Here is a 24525-nt window from a genome sequence, read left to right as displayed (position 1 = left end):
CCACTGTATACATAGAGAGATTACAGGTAGTCTGTAGTGACTGCTCAAAATTACAATGGTACTGAAAAAAATATGATTCACAAGCAGTACTTGCATTGTACCCTTCCCATGGTCACATAATCAAAATTTGGATGCTTGACAACAGAGATGTATCTCAGGGTCACAGGATTGCCATTTGAGAACTTCCCAGCCAGCTTCTGACCAGGAAAGTCAATATATGAAACTGATTCGTTTAACAACCATCATGTGATTCACTTCACAACTGCAGTGATTTGTTTAACAATTATGACAAAAAGTATCATAAAATTAGGCCCAACTTATTTGCTTAACAACATAAATTCTGGTCCCAATTGAGGTTATAATTTGTGGACTACCTATATAACTATGATGATTATTGCTATTTTTAAAAGAACATTTGCTTAAATGAAAAAAGGAAATTTTAAAACTTGCTTCCTTAACTAAATACTATCTTTGCTGCACTAGAAATAATGTATTGTCTTATGAAGCTAGTAAAGCTTCATTTTTAGTGTTATTGCCTTTTTATTGGCCTTCTATATGCTTATTAAATACTAATCTCTTTTTTCCTCCATCTCAAAAATCTTATAAATCTAACTCCGTTTTACCAATTAAAATATATCTACTGCTCAAAAAAACAAAGGGAACATTCAAAGAACACATCCTAGATCTGAATGAATGAAATATTCTCATTGAATACTTTTTATGTACAAAGTTGAATGTGCACAACCACATGTGAAATTGATTGTCAATCAGTGTTGCTTCCTAAGTGGACAGTTTGATTTCACAGAAGTTTGATTTACATGGAATTATATTGTACTGTTTGAGTGTTTCCTTTATTTTTTTGAGCAGTGTATATCTATGGATATATTAAGTAATGTACAGTAGTTGTAATTGTAGTCTAATGATTTTAATGTAAATAATATATTTGTTCTGAGATTTTAACAATGCAAATGAACATTTTTTAGATAAATTAGAAGTAATTGTATTAGATGAATGAAATAAATTGTGTTATTTTAATGTATTTATTAAATTTATTTGTACCCCATCGCAGCACAGGGCTACTCTGGGCAGCTTACAATAGTAAAATGTAAAATTGTAACAACTAAAAATTTAAAGCATAGTAAAAAAAACAATTAAACAATTAAAAAGAATGAAAATACAGCCATATGAATTAAAAAATGGCAGAGGCAGTGCAGAATGCATAGGTAACAGTGGGGGCGTTCTGCTGGGCTTTCTGGTAGGAGCCTTCTTAAAATTCAAGGGTACAAATTTCAGACACACACACAGGTTTGAAAATTCAAAACAATGTTCTTTATCCCAAAATTCAAAATAAACTAAGCACTCTTTTTGTATTGCAAAGAGCACTCGTCCCAAAACAACCGGATAGTCTATGCAAATAACCTTAAGCAGTCATTAAGTACTTAGCTAGCAGCTGTGAAGAAACTTCACACCCCTTCTTCTTCCAATGAAGTGAGACACACACACACACATATACATTGCTCTGCTTTGTTTTTAAAGGCGTGAAAAATCAACAAAGTCCAGAAACCAGCAACACAGGATTCCTGACTCACTGCGATCAGATACTCTTCCACAACGGCCAAACCCACATGCTGCTATTTATAGCAGCAGCCCTAATTATGGGAGCCCCACCCAAACACAGGTGGCCGCTCTTATCTCCTGTAATATGTCCTTACTTGGTCTCTTCTACGCATAATTCTGCGCTTGCGTGGATCCAAAACGTCTTCATCCGAATCAATGGAAGATAAGGGAGATTGACTGCCTGGGCTGTGTGCCAAGCCCCCCTCTGCCGAGTCACTCCCACTTTCTTCTTCATCCGAGGAAACTAAACTCTGAACTGACTCTGTCGGCAATAACACAGGCCTGTGACATGTTGAAGTTTCCCCTGCATCCACCTCCACATTCCCTGGGGCAGGAGCTGGGCCAGAGCCAACCACAACAGGGGGGCTGCCTATTGGACTAATAATCACCTCCATGTGGTGCTCTCCTTTCTGACTCAATACCATGTAGATATTTAGGACTACAATTCATTTTAACAGTTATAGTGGTTAAAATTGTAGCCAAACACATTCATAATGAAATAAATTGAAAATTCAATACACATTACATTAATCCTGCAAATATTTTTTTCCTTCAAACTCTAATAGTTGACTGTAGTCTTCCAAAAGATCCAAAAGCTCTCTATAACAACCAAAATCAAGCAATCTAAAATCCTCCAGATACTTTTGTCTTTGGACCAAAATATGCAACTGTCATGCACCAAAACCCCTGGATAGCACAAGATTACTGGAATCTAATATAAAGTAGATATGTTTAATAATATAAAAAGTCAGAATTCTGCACTTAAAAAATCCCTTGCCTGTGTTCTGAAACAATTTAAACATAGTCCTGGCTTATAATGACAGGGATACTAAATCGTATATACTGTATAGCAATTGAAAGCACACTCAGCTAGTCACCTTTCTGATATTTAACCACAATTATGAAGACTCTACCTTGTGTATGAATCCAAAGGGACTGAAGATCACTTCTTCCATCTGCAAAGTTAAATATCACTCCTTCCCTGATTTTACAGGTTTATGGTACGGCTTCAGTACAGGTTTTCTTTAAGCACACTATATATTAACCATGAATAATTCACTGTGTAACTAAAATTTTTGATCAATAATTCTCTCAAGCATGGTGTTTTGTGTCTCTACAATTATTAATGGAAGCATACCATGCCTGGAATTACTGCCTTGCTATTTTGCTCTGACTTAATTCAAGAACCTCTTTTGTAGTTATTGTGTTCGGGCATCACATTAATCATGGGTTATTGTAACACAAATTAGCTTGCCCCACCATTCCAGCACAGCTGCATACCAAAAGGATTGTACCTTGCTATTCATTTCATGTACAATCAGCAAATTGATTACTTGAAAAATAGAGATGATGTAAAATATATATATAGACTGTAAGAACTTAATTAAGTAATGAATGTTGCCTAGAGGCAGAAACCAACCGGAGATAAAATAATTTTGCACCTGAAGTCTTAGCCAAGTAATCAATAGTCAAACCAGCCAGACAAGTTGTAAGCCCCAGCTGTAGCAATCTCAGGATAAATACTCCATTCAGATATTTATGTTATATAACGGCTATTTGCCATTATTTTCTGACAAAAATCACAGAAGATGAACAGAAGAAAAAGCAGGAAAAGGAAAGGATGAGTAAGAGAATGAATGATCTAAGTATTGCCCACAAAATCATATGCAGCAACGTCCTGCCTGTCAATGACTACTTCAGCTTCAACCGCAGCAACACAAGAGCACACAACAAATTCAAACTTAATATTAATTGCTCCAAGCTTGACTGTAAAAAATATGACTTTAGCAATCGAGTTGTCGAAGCGTGGAACTCATTACCAGACTCAGTAGTGTCAACCCCTAACCCCCAACATTTCTCCCTTAGACTATCCACGATTGACCTCTCCAGGCTCCTAAGAGGTCAGTAAGGGGCGTACATAAGTGCACAAGTGTGCCTTTCGTCCCCTGTCCAAGCATCTCTCCTTATTTCATATATCATATATCTTTTCTTCCTTTCATATATCTTCTCCTCTATTTTTATATCTTTTCTTTATATATAATACTTAATGTCTATTCTCTTCAATATGTATTGTGTATTGGACAAAAATTAATTAATTAATTAATTTTTAAAAAAAATCAATTTGTGGACTTTGACCACATGGCAATGTCACCTCAGTTTATTATGAGGAGACCAAAAAGGGCAGCTCCATGGTTCTAAGGTTCTAAGAAGGTGATAATCAACCTTTTTAGATCTAATTGGACCTATGTTTTAAAACCTGCGCAACTTGAGATATATAGATTTCATGCACAGGGTTCTCAAGAACAGCAATGAAGACTGGAAGTTTGGAGGGTTGGGGGAAAGGAAGTGCTAGATAAGGACTGTTCATCTCTACGACAAAGCCATTTATTTTGGAGTAGTCCTGATTTCTCTGATAAATTGTGAAAATTACTTTTACTAATAGTATTATTGGATAGTTTTAGTAGAAAATATGTCTCAGAAAGAAATGAATAGAATTTAAACAGAATTTTAATTTTCTATTATTTTAAAGTTTTGTTAATTTCATTTTTGTGGTTGATGTGAAACTATCTATTATCAGGCCTTTAAAGTACAATTCTAGAAATGGTACATCAACTGATTATGAAGATAATCAGTATCCTGGCTATTACATATTGACAAATATGTATATATAATGAACTGTGTTCTCTGATAAGCAAAGGACCTTGAGCTTTTCAGTTATTTTCTAGTCATTGAGAAAGCAATTACAATACTCAAAAGGAATGATTACAACATTCCCGTAGGAAGTGAAGTAGCCGCAAGTGGCCAATATAATTATGTATTGGGCAAAACCCAGCTTGAATCTAAAGCATAGTTCCCTCTAAGCTGAGCAGTGAGCAATCGCTCACTTAAAAATAATCATCAACTCAGAGTTTTCCAAACCTGCCCAGAAGCCGAGAGGGAAAGAGTGAGAGGGAAAGAGAGAGAGAGGAAGAGAGAGAAACAGATAGAAAAAAGAGAGGAAGGAAAAGAGAAAGAAAAAGAATGGGAGTAAGGAAGAGAGAAAGAAAATCAAAATCTAGTTTGAAACTAGCTCAACTATTTAAGTGGCATTTTGATATTGATAGAGTTGCCCTATTATGAGCTCACTGTTATAGACACACACTACAGTATTTTATTTTGAAATTCTCTGATGCAAAACAGGGTGGGTTTTTTATTTGTTTGTTTATTTATTTGTTTATTTATTATTTCTGTGCTGCCCAGTCCCAAAGGGACTGCCTCTCAGACACTATACTTTTCCGCCCACCCCCCCAAAAAATTAGAGGGAACACTGATCTAAAGCGTATCATAGATGTAAAACAGTTACCAAGTGATAATTGCTTAGTTACGGATGGAAGTCTATGTAATCTCAAAGTACTAGGTTGACTTACCATTTTCTTACCAAAGGAAAACCAAAAAAAAAGTCATAATATTGATACAATGAAAAAAGTATGGGTGCAATCTTGAGTGAAGTGACAAAATGTGTTTAGGGAACATTAGGAAAAATCACAACATAGAACGCACTAAGAAAGAGAGTGTATCAAAGATAAGTTTCCAATACAATGGGAATGGACACTTGCAATGGCTCTTAGGAATATTAAAATTAGTTTACTTATCTAAGACTAGCTTTTAGAGTGTCATCTGATCCAGTAAAACTGCTCATCACAAATATATTGGCCTTTTACATTTTAGTGGCAACTATTCCCTGATGTAGCAAATATTGCTACCCCTGCAAAAATAGAATAGTAATTATTATGAAGGTTCACCAAACTTCTGAGAAGGAATTTGGTTTAAGATAAGCAGTAGAATGAAATTGGTGAGGAACCTTTCCTTGTTGGAGAAAGGCATATAGAATACTAGAATAGTCCAAGTCAATACATCACTAATTCAATGGCTGTTCATGTCTATTTAATGAAACATTACCATTTGGAGATACAAATTAGTTACTAACAGAATGCAGCTATGGTTTTCTGCAAGGATTATTGGCTATACATTAGAAAAGAACTGGAGGAAACCTTTGAATTAACATAGGGCAAACTCTTTCTCTTTCCTATTCTTTGGAAAATATAGTTTTGGGATAAAATTTATAGTTAGAATAAGTCAGTAGATTAAAATGATGATTTTAATCATTTTTCCATTGAAGGATAACTATTATTAAGTAGGATCAGTAGCTGCATTTAGAGTTGTTATGTTAACATTTAGTGACAAATCAGTTTGGAGTTGCAGCATTTTAAACCCTGGAAGTATGCAGGCAATTATTAAATCCTATGACATAAAAATCCCTACAATTACTCTTTATGAAATTCTGCTGGTAATGAATCCATTTCCTGATAAGAATGTAATGTTTGAAGATAATAAAGACTTAGATTTGTATTTAAGTGGTGTGATATTTAACATCAAAACTACATTTTCAATATTTTTTAGATCATATTTTATTCAAAACCAACAATAATGTTTCAGACTGGACTCCAATGTGTTTATATATAAAACTATGTGTAAAACAACAGACTTTATTGAATTGATATTATATTCAAGATGCAATGAGATTACAGTAATGCTATATTTAAATACATATTTGTATAGTTTATAGTTTTTCCATTTTTGAAAGAAAGTTGTTACATGCAGTCTCCCAAGTGTGAGACAGGCTTTAACATTTTCAGTTATACGTACTCTTTAAGTATGTTCTTTCTGTATTGGAATTGACATTTGGAGAACAACAGTGGATCAATATTCCCTATTAATTCCTAAAAGATTTATTTTTCAGCAATAGTAATTACATGGACCTACTCAGTGGCCTACAGAAAACAATAAAATCTCACCTTCAAATACAGTTTGACTAAAATAAAATGTATATCTGTTTAACAGCTACTTCACATATATTACTTTTAGTGGAGTTATGATTCACAAGATTGTCAAACTTATGCAAAGCCTCCATCACCACTTGATACTTTGATTTCAGATTTCTAAAGAACTCCTAATAAATCACCGTTGTTGTACAGAGTAAGATTCAACCTGTCAATTTCTGTCAAACCCTACAAAATCATATTTAGAAACATAGAAACAGAAGATTGACGGCAGAAAAAGACCTCATGGTCCATCTAGTCTGCCCTTATACTATTTCCTGTATTTTATCTTAGGATGGATATATGTTTATCCCAGGCATGTTTAAATTCAGTTACTGTGGATTTATCTACCACGTCTTCTGGGAGTTTGTTCCAAGCATCTACTATTCTTTCAGTAAAATAATATTTTCTCATGCTGCTTCTGATCTTTCCCTCAACTAACTTCAGATTGTGTCCCCTTGTGTTCACTTTCCTATTAAAAACACTTCCCTCCTGAACCTTATTTAACCCTTTAACATGTTTAAATGTTTCGATCATGTCCCCCCTTTCCCTTCTGTCCTCCAGACTACAGTATACAGATTGAGTTCATTAAGTCTTTCCTGGTAGGTTTTATGCTTAAGATCTTCCACCATTCTTGTAGCCAGTATTTCAATGAAAAGGGTCACAGATATTTCCACAGAAGACCTAGGTCAGGGGTCAGAAACCCTCGCTCTGGAATCACATGTGGCTCTTTCATCCCTCTGCTGCGGCTTCCTGTTGCTGATCAGCTCCACAATTTATAGGTGTTTTGGTTAGGACAGGTAGATGAAAAAGGATGCTGCGCTAGGAGGAGACTCTATGGTGGGGAAACTGGATTTCCAGTCAGCTCCAGAATTGAATGGTGGGCTAGGGGAAAGAACTAGGGCCCTTTCAGCGAAAGAGAAATGGCAGCGTCCAATCATCCAGCGGATGCCTAGAGACCAAACAGGCGTGGCCAACTGGAGGAGGCGAAAGTCCCATTCCATTCAGTCACCCAGTGAATTTTTGTGTGAACCATAACCATGGCTCTCCAGCTCCAACTAATCTAATTATTAAGCTATATTTGCACATGTATTCAATTCACATTTTATCCTCACTACATGAAATATGTAAGATAGAGCAGTGTTTCCCAACCTTGGCAACTTGAAGATATCTGGACTTCAACTCCCAGAATTCCCCATTTGCTGGCTGGGGAATTCTGGGAGTTGAAGTCCAAATATCTTCATGTTGCCAAGGTTGGGAAACACTGAGATAGAGGAACAAAAGAAATGATTGTAAAACTACATAAATGACCATCGAAACAGCCAAACTAGAATAATCAAAGCCAGACACACAGACCTAGAATAAATCTATGCTAGCTCAGCTGCCTAAACCATCAATACAATGGTATAACCTACTGATCATGAGCTTCAGACCTTTAAAAATTCTTTGCTTTCTTTTAAAAATTTTTGTATTAAAACTGTTGCACCAATACCACTAAAGTCAGCTTGTATCTATGAACAGGAGAAAAATAACTGGGGGAAATGTTAAAGTTTCAACATGATCTTCCGTTAGCATCTGTGTTTTTTCACTGAAAGGAAGTATATGTGCATATATGATTTGTATTCCACCTTTTGTATAAGAATGTACAGTTATACCTCTACCTAAGAATGTTTCTAAATAAGAACTGAGTGTTCAAGATTTTTTTTGCCTCTTCTTAAGAACCATTTTATACTTAAGAACCTGAGCCCGGAAAACTTTTGCAGGAAATTTGAGAGTGGCACGAAGGCCCGGCCAATTTTCTGATATTTCCCATTTAATCCTGGCCATCTCAGGCTTTTCTGGGCTGCCAGAGGAGCCTTTCGGTGGTGCTTAAGGAGGCTTTGGCAGTCTAGAGCGAATGAAGCATTTTCTTTCTCTGAGCACTTTGAGAGGGAATAAACCTCTTCCAGCACCCAGAGTAAAGAAACGCTCCTTTTGCTCTGGGCAGCCCAGAGCGAACAGAGCGTTTTCCTTTCTCTGGGTGCTTGAAGAGGGAATAAACCACTTCACTGTGGTGACTCCCTTGCGCTTCCTCCCATACACCCGGTGTGAGGTTGCCTCCCGAAGCGTCTGGGTGCGGAAAGGCAAAAGGGGGCGCTTTGCCCCGACCAGATCAAGTCGGCTTCCGCCAAACTGAGGAGTCACCACAGTGAAGGAAAGGCACCAGCTACAAAGTGAATGAGCGAGAGGAGAGGGGAGCCCCTTCAGCATGGGAAGGAAGAGGAAGCAGGTAACAGCAGCAGCAGCAGCTGCCTTTGGGTCAAAGGATCGGGAGGTTCCCCCCTCTCGCCTGCCTGGGTTTCTCTCTCTGATGCAGTGTATGGGAGGCAGCCTCACACTGAGTTTATGGGAGGCGTGTGCTCCTCCTCGCCACCTCAAAGTCCCTCTTTTTTTTTAAGCCTTTGGATTTTTAAGTTTTGGATATTTTTGATTCACCTCACCTCACTTTCTTCCTTCGGCAGCGACTGTCCTCCTCCTCTTTTCCTCCTCCTCCTTTTTAAGCCTTAAAGTTTGGATTTTTTGGACTCCCCTCAACTCACCTTCTTCCTTCATCAGCGACTGTCCTCCTCCTCCTCTTCTTCCTCCTCCTCCTCCCACCCAAATTCCGAGCTTTTATTTCTTTCCTAGTGGGTTTGCACACATTATTTGCTTTTACATTGACTCCTATGGGAAAAATTGCTTCTACTTACAAACTTTTCTACTTAAGTACCTGGTCATGGAACGAAATAAGTTCCTAAGGAGAAGTACCACTGTATTTATATACATCTATTTTCCCTCAAGATAACAGCCGTAGATTGACTAAGAGAGACTGCCTGCCCTAGTCAGCCAGTGAATTTTTGTTTGAACCATAATCTGGTTCTCCTGCTAATTCCTAAGCTATATTTGCACTTACATGCACACTTCTTAGAGCAGTGTTTCCCAACCTTTTTTGAGCCGTGGCACATTATTCACATTTACAAAATCCTGGGGAACATTGAGCCGGGGGGGGGGGGGGCTAAAAAAAGTTTGGACAAAAAAATCTCTGTTCCTCCCTTTCGTTCTCATTCTCTCTCCCTCCCTCTTTCTCTCTCTCCCTTCCTTCCTCTTTCTTTCCCCCTCTCTCTCCATCTCTCTTTGTTTTTCCCTTCCTTCCTCTCTTTTTTGCCCTCCTTCTCTCTCCCTCCTTCCCTCCCTCTATGTCTTTCCCTCACCCTCCTTCCCCCCTCTTTCTCTCTCTTGCTTTCTCTCTCTCTCTCTTGCTGTCTTTCTCTCCTTCTCTCTCCCCCCTCTCTCTCCCTCTCTCTTTCTCTCTCTTGCTATCTCTCTTTCTCTCTTCTTTTTTTGCTTTCTCTCTTTCTCTCCCCCTCTCTCTCCCTCTCTTGCTATCTCTTTCTCTCTCTTTCTCTCCCCCTCTCCCCCTCTCTCTTTCTCTCCCCTCGCTCCCTCTCTTTCTCTCACTCCCTCTCTTGCTATCTCTTTCTCTCCCCCTCTCTCCCCCCTCTCTCCCTCTCTCTTTCTCTCTCTCCCTCTCTTGCTATCTCTTTCTCTCTCTTTCTCTCCCCCCTCTCTCCCTCTCTCTCCCTCTCTCCCTCTCTCTCCCTCTCTCTTTCTCTCTCCCCCCCTCTCTCTCTCTTTCTCTCAGCAGCGGCATTGGGCAGTAGCCGTGGGGCGGCGGCAGGGTGATCAGCTGTGAGGCGGAGCTCCAAAACGGAGGCACCGACACCGGCGGCTAGACATGTTGCTAGACGCCGTACATGCTGGCGTTGCGCTGGGCATGGACGTGGGGCTGGAGCCTCCGTCCCGGCCCAGCCAGCAGGCAAGTGCCAACCACGCAATTCCAGCATGTCCAGCCGCCGCCGGTCAGTGCCTCTGTTCCGGTGCTCCGCTTCACAGCTGACCACCCTGGTGCCGCCTCACGGCTACTGCCCGCTGCCGCTGCCACCACCATCACCCTCCTGCTGCGCCCCACCCTCCCGCTGCTGCCGCCCTCCTACCAGGCCCCAAAGCTCACCTGCTGCCATCGCCAGGGAAGCTCTAGCCAGGCGGGGCGCTGCAGCTGCCGGAAAACTTGGAAGGCACAAAGAAGGAAGCTCAGCTTCTGGTCTCACAACTTTTTGCTCTTCGCAAAAAGTTGCGAGACCAGAAGCTCAGCTTCTTTCTTCGCGGCACACCTGACCATGTCTAGCAGCACACCAGTGTGCCGCGGCACACCGGTTGGGAAATACTGTCTTAGAGGAATTCAGCTCACATTTTATCCTCACTACAAGAAATATGTAAGATAGAAGAACAAAAGAAAATGATTGTAAAACTACATAAATGACCATTGAAACAGCCAAACTAGAATAATCAAAGTCAGACACACAGACCTGGAATAAATTTATGCTAGCTAAGCTACCTAAACCATCAATACAATGGTATAACCTACTGATCATGAGCTTCATGCCTTTGAAAATTCTTTGCTTTCCGTATTAAAACTGTTGCACCAATACCACTAAAGTCAGCTTGTATCTATGATCAGGAGAAAAATAACTGGGGAAAAAGTTAAAGTTTAACTAATTCTACTTTTTTATTGTATTCTAATCATGATTATGAAGAAAATATATTATTTTATATGATAAGAAATTATCTATGGTGAAAAGAGTAGATTGTGTAATAAAACGAGTCAAATTTATAATGTTAAGATGCAAAAATGAACACTAGAATGATAATAGCAATGTGTCAACATTGAGACAAAATGCAAAGGTTACAACTGAAGAAATAGAAAGAAAATACCCTGGAAGTACTCCGATAACATTTCATTACTAGCCTATGAAAATAAAATTGGCATTGTTTGCACATTCCTCTTTAGTCTAGTGATGAAAAAAGACCCTACTTAGAGTACAATGCAAGGCAACTTGGCAAGCCCACAAATAAGTCTTTGATAAAGCTTGGAGAATGTTTTCAAAGGTTTCAAATAGCACCTTTCAAGTAGTGGCCAAGTATCAGGAGCTGGGCAGCAGAGTTCTGCAGTTATTTACTGTACTTTTTGGAGTATGACACACCTTGCCCTCAAAAAAGTGGCTGAAAATTTGGGTGCATCTTATACTTCTTATACTTATAAGAGCCTTCTCTGTGGCGGCCCTGACCCTGTGGAATCAACTCCCCCTGGAGATTAGGATCGCCCCCACCCTCCTTGCCTTTCTCAAACTCCTTAAAACCCACCTCTGCTGTCAGGTATGGGGAAATTGATTCCCCTGGGCCATTTCCATTTTATTTTATTTATTGGATTTGTATGGCGCCCCTCTCCGTAGACTATGTATGGTTTGTCTGAGATATATGACTGTTTTTTTATATAAGGGGTTTAAAATTGTTTTTAACTATTGGATTTGTACTGTTTTCTTGTTGTGAGCCGCTCCGAATAAATAATAATAATACTCCAAATATAGCATTTACTAAGCTTTGTTTCAGCCCTAACAAGGTGCTAACACGATCTTCCATGCTTTGCTAGCTAAGCGATCTTCGCTTTGACTGCTTTTCTCGTTGTTTCTCTCTTTGAAGAGAGAGAGAAGTGAAGTGTTTTAGAAACTGTTATTTATCCCCAACCAGGGGATAAAAAACAAGCACACGTGCTCAAAACCAGCAAAACAATGTGCTGAAGCTGACCAGACAAGGACTAGCCAAATGAATTCCTGGTAGGCAGATTATTTTTTCCCTATTTTCCTCTGCAAAAACTAAGGTGTGTCTTCTACTCCAAAAAATACAGTATATCTCTGGCCCCTTCCTGTTTTTTTTTTTAATAGTGAATATAAGATGATCCCCAACGCACACGTTATAATTTAGAAGAAAAACATCTTTTGTCTGCTATTCCTACTTTTTTCAGTGTGGTCAGATCAGATGGCATGACGTTGAAAGGTCAAGTAAAGCCTTGGATTGGATTGCACATCTTTGCTTTAAAGTAGTCTTCAGAATGTTCAACCTTATATTTACTGGCTAAAACCACAAATCTTGAAAAGTATGTGGTCAACGAATAGAAAAATATTACTTAATTTGGAACATAAAGAGATTCTTAAGCTTGGTGAGGTCATCATTCATGGGCACTATTTGGATCAGCTAACAATGATTATTAATCTGGATTAAAGCATGATGTCAGCCACAGGTGTGGCTGCCTTGATAGAATCACAGTAGCGAAGAGGTCCTAGAAATCATTAAATCCTTCACTCAGGCAGAAAAAAATCAATTTCTTATTTGTATGTTCATTTTTACTTCTGATTCAATGGGTGAAGTTTATAAACATCCTTCAGTTTCAGTTTGTTGTGGCATTTACCTAATACAGTAGATAAGATCTTACCTGAGTTTCTTGTTCAAATATCTAGACAGATATAATGTATATTTCTCCACCTAAACACTAGTTGGAGAGTCAACAGAAACTTCCCACCTAATAATTTGTGATTTCAGTTCTGTGTGGCTGTCAGGAATTAAGGAAAAGAAAGAGGTGAAGTGCAGGATCAAAAACTTTGTTGTATTCTATTTATGAATGTATTTTTATTCCAGCAACTTTTTAAAATACGCTGCAATTCATGCAATATTTTGATTAGCACTAAATAAATTTAGTTGCTTCAAAATAAACTTTGATGTCAACTGTATTTGAATCCTTGAACTTAGGAGGCAGTGATTATATTCAGCACATATTCTTACGTCTTGAATATGATGCTTTGGGGATGGGATGTAATCAGGACTTTTAACATCAACGTCCTCTTGTATCTTCAATCAGCCATTTCTTAGATAGCAGCAGGAAACCCAGGTTCTATATAATGCATTCATACTTCTTATCTGGCAGTTTAAGATTGCCAGCAAACAACTGAATAAGAATGCCATAATTCTCTATTGATTTCCAGAGAGAAGCTAATGTTGCGGGGTTATATCTCAAAATGAAAAGATATTGGCCAAAATACTTAAATGGCTACAGACGAATACTAAAATAACAATAGAATCCACACTAGAGCTCCTTCTTTTAGAAATATTTAAAAACGACTATAACAAAACTACTAAATATTTGATTTTATATATCATCACCACAGCCCAAATAGTGTTTGCACAATTTTAGAAAAATTCAGAAGTACTGTAGAAAGTATAATAAATTTTAAAAATCTATGACTGCATCGCAATGGAGAGACTTACAATAGAAGTTTACGGGGGGGAAAAGACTCGAATTATTATAACACATGGGGAAAATGGTATTAGTGGATTGAACTTAGAAAAGGGGAAAGGGATAGTTTAAAAAGCACAGAAAACTCTAAATATGTAAATATAAATTTATTTATTTATTTATTTATTAGATTTGTATGCCGCCCCTCTCCGTAGAGTCGGGGCGGCTCACAGCAACAATAAAACAATGTACAACAAATCTAATAATTTAAAAAACACTAAAAACCCCATTATTAAAAGCAAACATACACACAACCATACCATGCATAAACTGTATAGGCCCGGGCGAGATGTCTCAATTTCCTCATGCCTGATGGCAGAGATGGGTTTTAAGGAGTTTGCGAAAGGCAAGGAGGGTTGGGCAGTTCTAATCTCCGGGGGGAGCTGGTTCCAGAGGGTCGGGGCCGCCACGGAGAAGGCTCTTCCCCTGGGTCCCGCCAAACGACATTGTTTAGTCGACTGGACCCGGAAAAAGCCAACTCTGTGGGACCTAACTGGTTGCTGGGATTCGTGCGGCAGATGCAGATGTAAATATGATAAATGAAATAAGATTAAATGTAATGCTTTAATGTCCTTTTTAAATAAAGTATTTATATTAATTTTTATAATATAAAACATCCACACAGTGCACAACATATAACAATGTGCTCAGTGTTTAAGTGCCCACTCCCAGTGTTTAAGTACCCCTCCACCAAAATGGGGGCATATTTTCTATATACCACTTTAACTCAAGAGCAATATATCTTTTTACATATTATAAAGTAATTCTAATTTATTCTTTATAGCTTGGTCTCGAATTCTATTGACTACATATCCTCTTTGTCCCATCGTCCCATCGGCTCCAGCAACTCAGTTTCATTGGCCGAATTGATCCTCTTATCCATAATCTCAAACTGAATATGATCCACCATGTACCGATACCAATTTTGTATTGTCCATTTTGTTGCATCCTTCCAACCTAGGACTATTACCGTCTGAGCGCTTTCTATCACTGCTTCTTTTATTTCTCTAAATTCTCCCATCTCGTTCCTTTTGACTAAAACCGCCATTTCCTTCTGCTCCCCTTCTGCATGAAACCAGCTTGCAAAACCCACTGATGCTTAGGCGAAACAATCGCTGGGAGAGAGGTGGGGAAAACAAACTCAGAGGTCGGATTGGTTGCTCCCTGAACTTATGAGACAGACAGATTGGTGCTTGTTTACTGAAGCTTCGCCTGCTTTCCCGAGATCGATGCCGGTGGAGGAGGCAGGAACCAAGCAAGGAGGAGGAGGAGCCAGAGCCACCAGCCCATGCTACTCCACCTGCAGCGCTGGGAAGAGCTGCTCGGCGTCAGTCTTTTTTACGGTCTAGCCCCCTCTCGCTCAGGGAGCATGCTCAGAGCCTGGAGCTGTCTCCTCGCAGCCAGACCTTTGGCCGTCGGATGTGGTGCTCCTTCTGGCCAACATCTCCAAGCCCAAGACCGTCGCAGATTGCCCCGACCCTTCCCCTTTGCTTAAGGTAACCAGACGTCCCGTTTTTTAAAAAATCGGGACTTTTTAAAAACACCACGGGACGTGGGACAAATTGCCCAAAAGCGGAACTGTCCCGCCAAAAGCTGGATGTCTGGTCACCTTATCCAAAAAGCTTCTTCAGCTCTGACTGGATGGTGGGGAGTGGAAGGATTTATACTTCTTGCAGATAGCTGGTCACTTGCATTATTTTGCATTGTATTGTATTGTTGTAAGCCACCCTGAGTCCCATTGTCATCGGGCCACATAGAAGTCAAATAAATTAAATTAAATTTATCTGTGTCATCAGGATCACCTGAGTGGTGCAAATAGCTGTGGAGACTCCTTGGAGCGGCTAAAAGGACAGTGTTGCGTTCAACAGTTACAAGAAGTCTCCACACCCATTTGCATGACCAGTTGCCAAGCACCTTCGTGACAGTCATGATCTGGATGACTGAGAATCTCCATAGACAACGGCCTATATTACTTATCCTTGCCTCATTGTAGGCCTTGGGAGATTATTTTTGTTTTTTGTTTTAATTCCAATTCTAGCTACTGAAATATTGTCATCCCCGCTATAGAGCTGATTTTTGAGTTCTCAACTGACTTTCCAAACCAATGAAATGACATCAGGCTATATAAAAAACCTTACTTCTCGGCTAACTGGAACAACTTGTTGCATGAAGTAACAATGTTCCTTGTTTGGCCCATTTTGTTTGTCTGTCTTTGCCTCATTGTATATATAAATGTAAACCAATCCAATCAGGGCTCTCCTTCCTTAATCAGAGAAGCCCATTTTTTTAAAGGAAGTATCTATAGGTTTGGGGGAAAATCCCCGTTTGACTGAAGAATAAAATCCTGTTCAGAACATTCAGAGTACAATTTTTCTGAGCTATTTTTAAACCAAGTCTTCTAAAAACAGGGTAATTCAATTCAGTTTAAATAAAACCACTCCGTAAATATACAATTAAAAATTAGAATACAAAATCATATTTTATAATATAAAATAATAAACAACTGAAATCTATGATACAATGCAATCTGTCAATCTAACTATACTAAAATTATAATCCATAAAATGTGTAGCTTGCTGTCAGTTTAATACTAATAGAGAAAGGAGTAAGCAAAAAGGACATTGAAACTCTAGAGAAAGTACAGAAAAGAGCAACTAAAATGATAAAGGGACTGAAAACCAAGACATACAAAGAGAGGTTGCTGGAACTGGGCATGGATAGTTTAGCCAAAAGGAGGGCCAGAGGGGACATGATAGCAAATACAGATATTTGAGGGGTAGCCACAGAGAGGAAGAGGCCACACTATTTTCCAGGGCACCAGAGGGCCAGACCAGGAGCAACGGGTGGAAACTGACCAAGGAGAGATTCAACCCTGGAAATAAGGAAGAACTTTCTGACGGTGAGAGCGATGAACCAGTGGAACAGCCTGCCAGCAAAGGTTGTGAACGCCTCATCACTTGACACATTCAAAAGAAAATTGGACTGCCGTTTGGGATGGTGTAGGGTTTCCTGCAGGGTGTTGGACTTGATGACCTGCAAGGTCCCCTTCAACTCTAATAAAATAAAGCAGTGCAAAGAGCTTGCCACATTTGTTATATAACATAACTATGGTGGATTAGACATGTTTTTCCGACGAATCCCCAATGCTGCTGTGCAGAATCTAGCCATCTGCGCTGTAGTTATGGATTGTTCATCCTTAAGCAGCCACTCGAGATAAGGTGTGTCAGAGCAACCAGGATGTCTAGCAATTAATGGCAAAATATGTTTTTTTCTTAATCTCTGTGTAAAAGGACCATTGAAGGAGGATGTGACTCACAGTCTTCACCTCTCCTGAGCCACAGGGACAGTGTCAATAGTAACTTTTTATACCAGCCGTACAGGACGGCTGATGGAAGTGCATGGCAGAAACGCTTTCTGATGGTTTGCTGACTCCATCTGGCTAAGATAGCTGCCAGAAGTGATGACATATCTAATGGCATCTGGAGCCAGAAACAGTACAGCTTTCCCTAAGTCCATTTGCCTTTAGATGCCCTCTATCCTTTGTCGCAAGGTTTCTTTTGTTTGGTAAAAGTTTTGAACATCGGATAATAAAGTTTCCTATTTCAGAACAAATTGTATTGTCATATTGAGATACCAAAGAAATCTCAAACGGTATTATAATGACTGTCGTAAACCAATTACATTGATCACTCTTTCTGCTGAATAACCTCTTCCTCTATCTGAGTTCTTTCCGGCAGATCAATTTTCAATAGTGGCGTTTCCCCTCCAATTTCCTGGTACCATTTTTTCTGCATCTTTTAGATTGACAACCTATGCCTCTTATCTGTTGCCTTCTTTTATAAATAAAAATGAAAATGCTAAAAAGAAAAAAGAGCAAAAATACATAAGGAATTTCAAAGGAACCATATGAAAACTATTTTAGAGTTGCAAATTGTAATTTAAAAGCAGTAATTAATTATTGAAGTTTATTGATCTATATGCTGCTAATCTGGTCAAAAATTATCTTTTCCCTATCTTTTCTCTATCTTCAACAACATGCAAGATTAATCATTAAAGCAACTATACAAACATACTGAGTTCTGCTTAACAATTTCCTCCAATTTGCATCTTCCAAGAAAATATAATCAGAAGAGACACATAGCACAGAGGAGAAGGCAACACAATTTTGAAATTGAGAAGAAGGGGAAAAAGAAGAGGAAAAAAGGGAAGCATTTTAGCACAATGTAATTTGAACCAAAATCTTAACTGGCTCAAAATAGCCTACAGTTCAACTCTGAAGGAATCTAATAGAAATCTAACAAAATATGTCTTTCAGATGTGTGCCTACTTGCTTCTAAACTTTGCTTTCCCCCCAGAATGTATCATTTATATAGACAATTTGATTGAAGCCTTTAGGATCCATTGTCCAAAAAGAAATTAAACTTTTATGGGTACTGTTAAACTCTGTTCTTCCTACTCAACTGAACTGGACAGTTACATTTTATATCTGAGACAATGGATAACAATCAAACTGAATTCATGCCAGAATGCCCAAGGATACAATCATTCCCACACCCCAATCAAACCCAGATTTGACTAATGCTTTCAAAACAGTTACGCAAGGATTAAGAACAAAGTGTAAATGGGCATGGTATTTTGCCCTATAGCTGAACTATTAAAGTACATCTCAAGTAAATTTAATTAACTATAATACTACAGAATTTTATTTTTGCTTGCATATTATACCTGATTCCATACAGTATATAATAATCAATTAAAATCAGTAAATTACTACATGTACTAGCACAAATAATTGTCAGATTATTGAGTAAAAAGATCAGGATGTTTTAAAGTTAAAAATTACAGGATCTCATTGCCTTTGAAGTTTTCCAAACAATTTTAACTATTGTTGGATCAAAAGTGTTTGGTAAAAGATAGGCATGGAGTTTTTGAAAATGTGGTATGTAAAAAAATCAGAAATAAATAGATTCAAACACTATATCTCTACCTTTTGGGCCACACCTGCAAACACTAAACAACCATTGATTGTTGTTTGCTTTGACATTTGATCGATTAGATTGCCAATTATGTAGCAACAGGAGTCTGTTTTTCAGAGGTCTTTTTTTTTTGTTTCTAGTTTTTTAAAATATTCAATGTTCTATTTAAAGAAGTTAAGAAGTGGTACCTTAGGTCTTCAGTCCAACTCTACCTTTGCCCCCAAGATATGGTAGATGTCACAGAGCCAGTTGCTTCCCTTCAGGTTGAACAACTTCTTAGAGTCACTGAGTGCTGAGCTGGAGCACAAGAATAAATTGAAGAGCTGCCAGGATGTCAAAACCAGGTAATCTGTATGTGGGCGTAGATGGCACTGAGACAATAAAGGAGAGAGCTGTAAACCGATGTTAAATAATTACATATTCCACCTTGCTTATTAGTGGAATGGACCAGATTTATATATGTTCTACTCTGTATAAAATAAATATGCCTTTCCCGTATATATCAATGAAAACAATGTTCCCCAAGTTGATGTTCACCAGGCAGGTAGTATCTAGAATTCTTACTCAGCAGAATGAGCACGTAGTCTTAAAACCAGGGGTGGGCTGCTGGGGGTTCGCTAGAGAACCTCTAGCTAAGATTCTGTGCAGTTCAGAGAACCCCTAAATCCCACTCTTGGTTGACTCCACCCATTGTTCTTCTCCCAGGACGGCCCACATGGCCCTTTTTGGATGCAGGTAAGTGCAGGGTGTGTGCGGAGACTTGGGGAGGGCACAAAACAGGCCTACTGGAAGGTCAGGAAAGCTGGAAACAGATCCATTTCCAGCCTCCATAGGGCCTCTGGAACCTGAGACTATTTTTGCCTTCTGAGAATCTCCATTGACATCTAGCCTCTCCTTATTTCCAACTTATTTATTCATACAATTCATATAGCTACCCACCCACCTTACAATATATTGACACTAACCAGCAAACAATTAAAACAAAAACAAAAACACTATAAACCACAAAGAGATACTAAAAACAAAATTAAACAACAAAATTGTTGTAAAATTACTTACTCAAAAAAATATTCTTGGAAATGCCTCTACAAGAATAGATATTTTCTTGCAGAGAACAATTAAGTCAACGATCAGAGAAGACTGATCAACTGTAGTATATAATAGTCAAAACTTGTATATTGGTCTACACTTCAGGATTTAAATTTTGGGATATTATTTCAAGGCCATAAAGGTAATTGGGATTTTTTGATATTTAGAAGGTTGAGAATTCAATCCTAGGTAGGCAGATATTTCTCTCCTAGGGCACAAAGAAAAAAATAACTGCCCATAAATCCCTCATGGCGTCAGGAAGGGCAGTCAGTAAATGTTCAGATTCATCCAGTCATCCTAACTCTACCACCAATTAAGAAATTACAGAGTTGTAAAAAAGTAAGATTTTGTAATGGTTTGCTGATGTCTGGCAACTCTTTATTTTTATGCTTCATTCAGTTTGCCATGTGTTAATTTAACCTTCTCTTACCCTTTCTATAATGTTGTTTCCTTTTCCAATACTTGGCAGCTCCCACACCTTAAGTTATTTACCTCCTTAAACTAAAAACAATAACATAAATTTGTGGACACCTTGATTTCCATCAAGCCTGAGGATACAAGCTTCTTGCCCATGTTTGATTTCATTTTGGCTATCTAAATAGTATATGAACTCTGGAAATCTGAGCTTTCTAGAAGGGATATGAGAAGTTTTAAATGGAAAGAAAATTATTAGATAACAATGCTTGGCTCTGTATTCATGGAATTGGATTCAACCTGGGATTGTAATCAGTATTGTTCATCTAGTTTCACTTAATTAGATAAGATCTTCTTGTTTTCTCTGTTTTGCTAATATGCCAAACTAATTATGAACTGCCCTAATTCTACCATGCTACCACATTTCCTTATTAAAATTAAAATGAGCGTACTAAGCTGGCTATTCCACTTTCCTAAGCAAGTTCCATTTTCCCTTTTCTTTCTAAGAATATTTACATGAAATTGTTACGACAACATCATATAAACTCTTCAAGTATTGGTATTTCCAAGCCCCTTCCATTGAACTAAATCCAGAGTCAAACATTTTATAATGCTCAAAATAACTAAATCAAGAATGCATGAAAAGTTTGGAAAGTGTAAACTTTCTGAACCTTAAATTCTAGAAGAACAAATTCTGTATTTATTTGGTTGTAGTGAAAGATTTTAGAAAAAAATGTGTAACATAATCCAACCAGCCCTTTAAATGCAAAATCAGTAACAACTTGTCATTCAGTGTTAGCTATAATAATGTGATCTGGTGATCTCTGAACATGTGATAGGTCTCAATTCAGGCTGTGTACGATCGTACTGGGAACAATTTTGAAAAACAAAAAGCTTTCTGATTATCATAAATGGCTTATCTTCAAGCCATTCCCTGGTAAAGTAGCTATTTCCCAGTCTAAACGAGCAACAGTAACAGCAGCAAAAAAGCAAGCTATCCTTCTAGATAGCAAAATGGATTATACATGTTTCCTTTTTTATACTTCATTTAAGAATTCATGTCTCTCATTTGGCAAAAGATCCTTTGACAGAAAAATTATCTCTCTTATTGGCAGATTTATAATTTTTACTTTTCTGAGCTCCTTTAAGTTGTGTTGCTTGACAGACAGAATATTGAGTGGATTTGAACAAAGCAGTGTCACTTTTAAAGAACACGATTTAAAAGACAGTTCTAGCCATGATCCTGATTGGATCCATTTATAGTAGTAAGATTAATAAACTAACAGTAGGTACCAGTGTGGGAAACACTGATCTAACAACTAAAAATTGCTCAAATCTAAAATGTCAAAGTCCAACAATATCCTATTTAAATATTTTCAGGTTGTAAGTTTATAACATTTTAGTTGGGAACTGCAGTGATTGGCTCCTACGGGTAGGTCAGGTACGCAGAACTGGTAGAAAAATTTTGATATTTTTTTTCCTTTTTTTCCCTTCTAGGCTCTGGGTATGTTTTTCCTATCACAGTAAATGAGTTTGAAAGTGTATAATTTTAGAAGAACTATCCGTGCGTGTGTGTACATACACTTTATACAATATACAATAGATAATGTATATTTTTGTGTGCCTGTGTGTAATATGTATGTACCCATATGGCATATATACATATAATTAAGTAAAGATCTAAGTGCCAAAGGCCACTGCAACAACATCGCCAAGAAGGCCTCAAGAATTGTTGATCTAATCCTACGTAGCTTCTGCTCTGGAAATCTCACACTATTTACCAGAGCTTACAAAACCTTCGCCAGACCCATCATAGAATACAGCTCATCTGTTTGGAACCCATACCATATTTCTGTCATTAACACCCTCGAAAATGTCCAAAGATACTTCACCAGAAAAGTCCTTCACTTCTCTACCCGAAACAAAATACCCTACGAAACTAGACTTACAATGCTGATTCTTGAAAGCTTAGAACTACGACGCCTTAAACATGATCTAAGTATTGCCCACAAGATCATATGCTGCAATGTCCTGCCTGTCAAAGACTCCTTCAGCTTCAACCACAACAACACAAGAGCACACAACAGATTCAAGCTTAATATTAACTGCTCCAAACTTGACTGTAAAAAATACGACTTCAGTAATCGGGTTGTCAAAGCGTGGAACTCATTACCAGACTCTGTAGTATCATCCCCTAACCCCCCAACATTTTACCCTTAGACTATCCACGGTTGACCTCTCCAGATTCCTAAGAGGTCAGTAAGGGGTGTACATAAGCGCACTAGAGTGCCTTCCGTCTCCTGTCCTATAGTCTCTCCTATATCTCCTATATCTTCTCTACTATATCCTCTATAACCATCATTGTGTATTATTGTGTATTGGACAAAATAAATAAAATAAATAAATATTTTGGATGTTCAGTAATAGTAAGGGAAATTGTATCTCTTTGAGGCGAGAAGAGGCCAGGCACCCTAATCCTAACCCAAATCCTTGACGTGAGTGGCGTCAAGTTGGCCACCTTTAAGTTGGCCACATGACCTTTAAGCCACCTCCTGGTCACATGATCATCAAGTCACTCTTACTTTGTCACATGTCTGACAAGCCACACCCACAAAACAAGCCACGCCCATAGTGTGGTGGAAATTATTTTTGCAGCCCTTCATTGGGGAGCTGGATTTATCTTAAATAGTATAAAAGAAAGAACTATCTTGAATGCAAAATCCATTTTTAGTATTTTAAATCTAGCTTCCAAACACAGATTGCTGAGCTTGGGGTCTGAAGGAATTTGCTAATTGTCCTGTGATCACTGAAACATGCTTAGCTGTCACTGCAGTGAATAAATAAAAAATAAATCATTTGCTACTAATAAAAGAATCTTTTCTTATTTCATCTCAAATACTTCCTTAGGCTCCTAACACTCTAGATTTCATCACCAAAATGGGAGCATCAGAAGAGTGCTTGGCATGAGAATGGAAATTCAAATTTTTCCTTCTCTGTTAAGAAACCTTTAAATTCTTTGCAGGCTTAGATTTTCTTTCTTAACTTCAAAATGGAACTTGGTTGGAGGAAGTATGTTTGATTAAATTCAATTTATCCTGCTTCACCTTGATATTAATAATCGGGTGTCAAACAAACATACCTATTGTTCTGCCTTACATACAGTATATATATATTACATCAATATTATTGAAATTTATGACTTTGACATTCTTCCTTGTAGTTTATGGGGAACAAAATGGTTTGAAACGCCTCTCATTATTAGTGTTCTTTATTATATTCCAAGAAAAATAAACTTCTTTAATGGAAGGATTGCAAAATTCAGACAACCAGTTAAAATAGTTATGCCTCCCTTAAGATTTATATTATATTTTGGAGAGTTTCCTGTAGCCAGGAATGCCTCCCTTTAAAAAAAAAAAACAGTTGAAAGACACACTGCCCACTGCTTCCAATGTTTTCTACACTGAGCACTGTTAAATCAAAGATTTCCTTCATTTGATAAGCCAATTGATTTAATATTTTGACTTTTGTTTTCTCTTTAGTAGTAATATTCATTGTAGCCTACAATGATTTTCCCCCAGTTTAATTAAATATTTTTGTTTTTAGTTTATCTATCGCATCCTTTATGAATTGGCAAGCAAATTGCTTAACTAATACTGCCTCCTGCAGGTCAGAAAAATGAAAAGGGAAATATTCCCACATATATGAAAGAACTGATTTCTTATGACAATATTGGTTAGGAAAAAAAATTCAAATAATCAATTAATCCCATTTTGCATCATGAAACAGTATGCATGTCTAAATTATTTAGGCAAAATGCTAAGGTGAAAAGGGATAATTATTGGAAATGAAAAAGAAAAATTATAGAAATGACATAAACCAAAGAGCAGGTTACAGTACAATTGTCTGCCACAGATCTCCCAAAATAGATCTATTAAAGAGGTCAGGCTACTTCAGACTGGTTTTTTTTTCACTAGAATGTTTAAATTTTTGAATGTGTTCTTGTATTTTAGATATTTCCAGCAGTATGGAAGAAAATGCTGAATTAGTAAAGAAGAACAGCACTATAGAAAATCCATTCTTAAGCCAAACTTCCACACATTAAATACACAAAGGTCTCTGCTATAATTCGATACACAAAATAGCCATATTCTTTCCCTTTTTTATTCTTAGCCAAATCCTTCTAGTCACAGCAACAAATGTTGCAAAACATCTGCAGACTGGGAGAGATAGAATCTACCTACATCTAAAGCAGTGGTTCTCAGCCTTTCTAATGCTGCGACCCTTTAATACAGTTCCTTATGTTGTGGTGACCTGGGGTAGTTCAAGGGGTGGGCTACTGCCTGGATGGGGAGGGGAACGCAGTGGG

At 37.9% G+C, this 24525-nt stretch overlaps 1 protein-coding gene across 1 annotated transcript in view; it reads right to left on the bottom strand.

Annotated features, from left to right (window-relative positions):
- The window catches only part of LOC139169004 (solute carrier family 23 member 1-like), a 57117-nt gene extending 38177 nt beyond the window's left edge, over positions 1 to 18940 (bottom strand). The window contains exon 1 of the mRNA XM_070754790.1: positions 18845 to 18940. The gene's annotated coding sequence lies outside the window, so the exon portion shown is untranslated. The remainder of the gene's footprint in view (positions 1 to 18844) is intronic.
- Positions 18941 to 24525: the final 5585 nt, after the last annotated feature.

The sequence above is a fragment of the Erythrolamprus reginae genome, chromosome 6, assembly GCF_031021105.1.
Source record: "Erythrolamprus reginae isolate rEryReg1 chromosome 6, rEryReg1.hap1, whole genome shotgun sequence".
Classification (NCBI taxonomy): Eukaryota; Metazoa; Chordata; class Lepidosauria; order Squamata; family Dipsadidae; genus Erythrolamprus; species Erythrolamprus reginae.
This window is presented reverse-complemented; position numbering and strand designations above follow the sequence as displayed.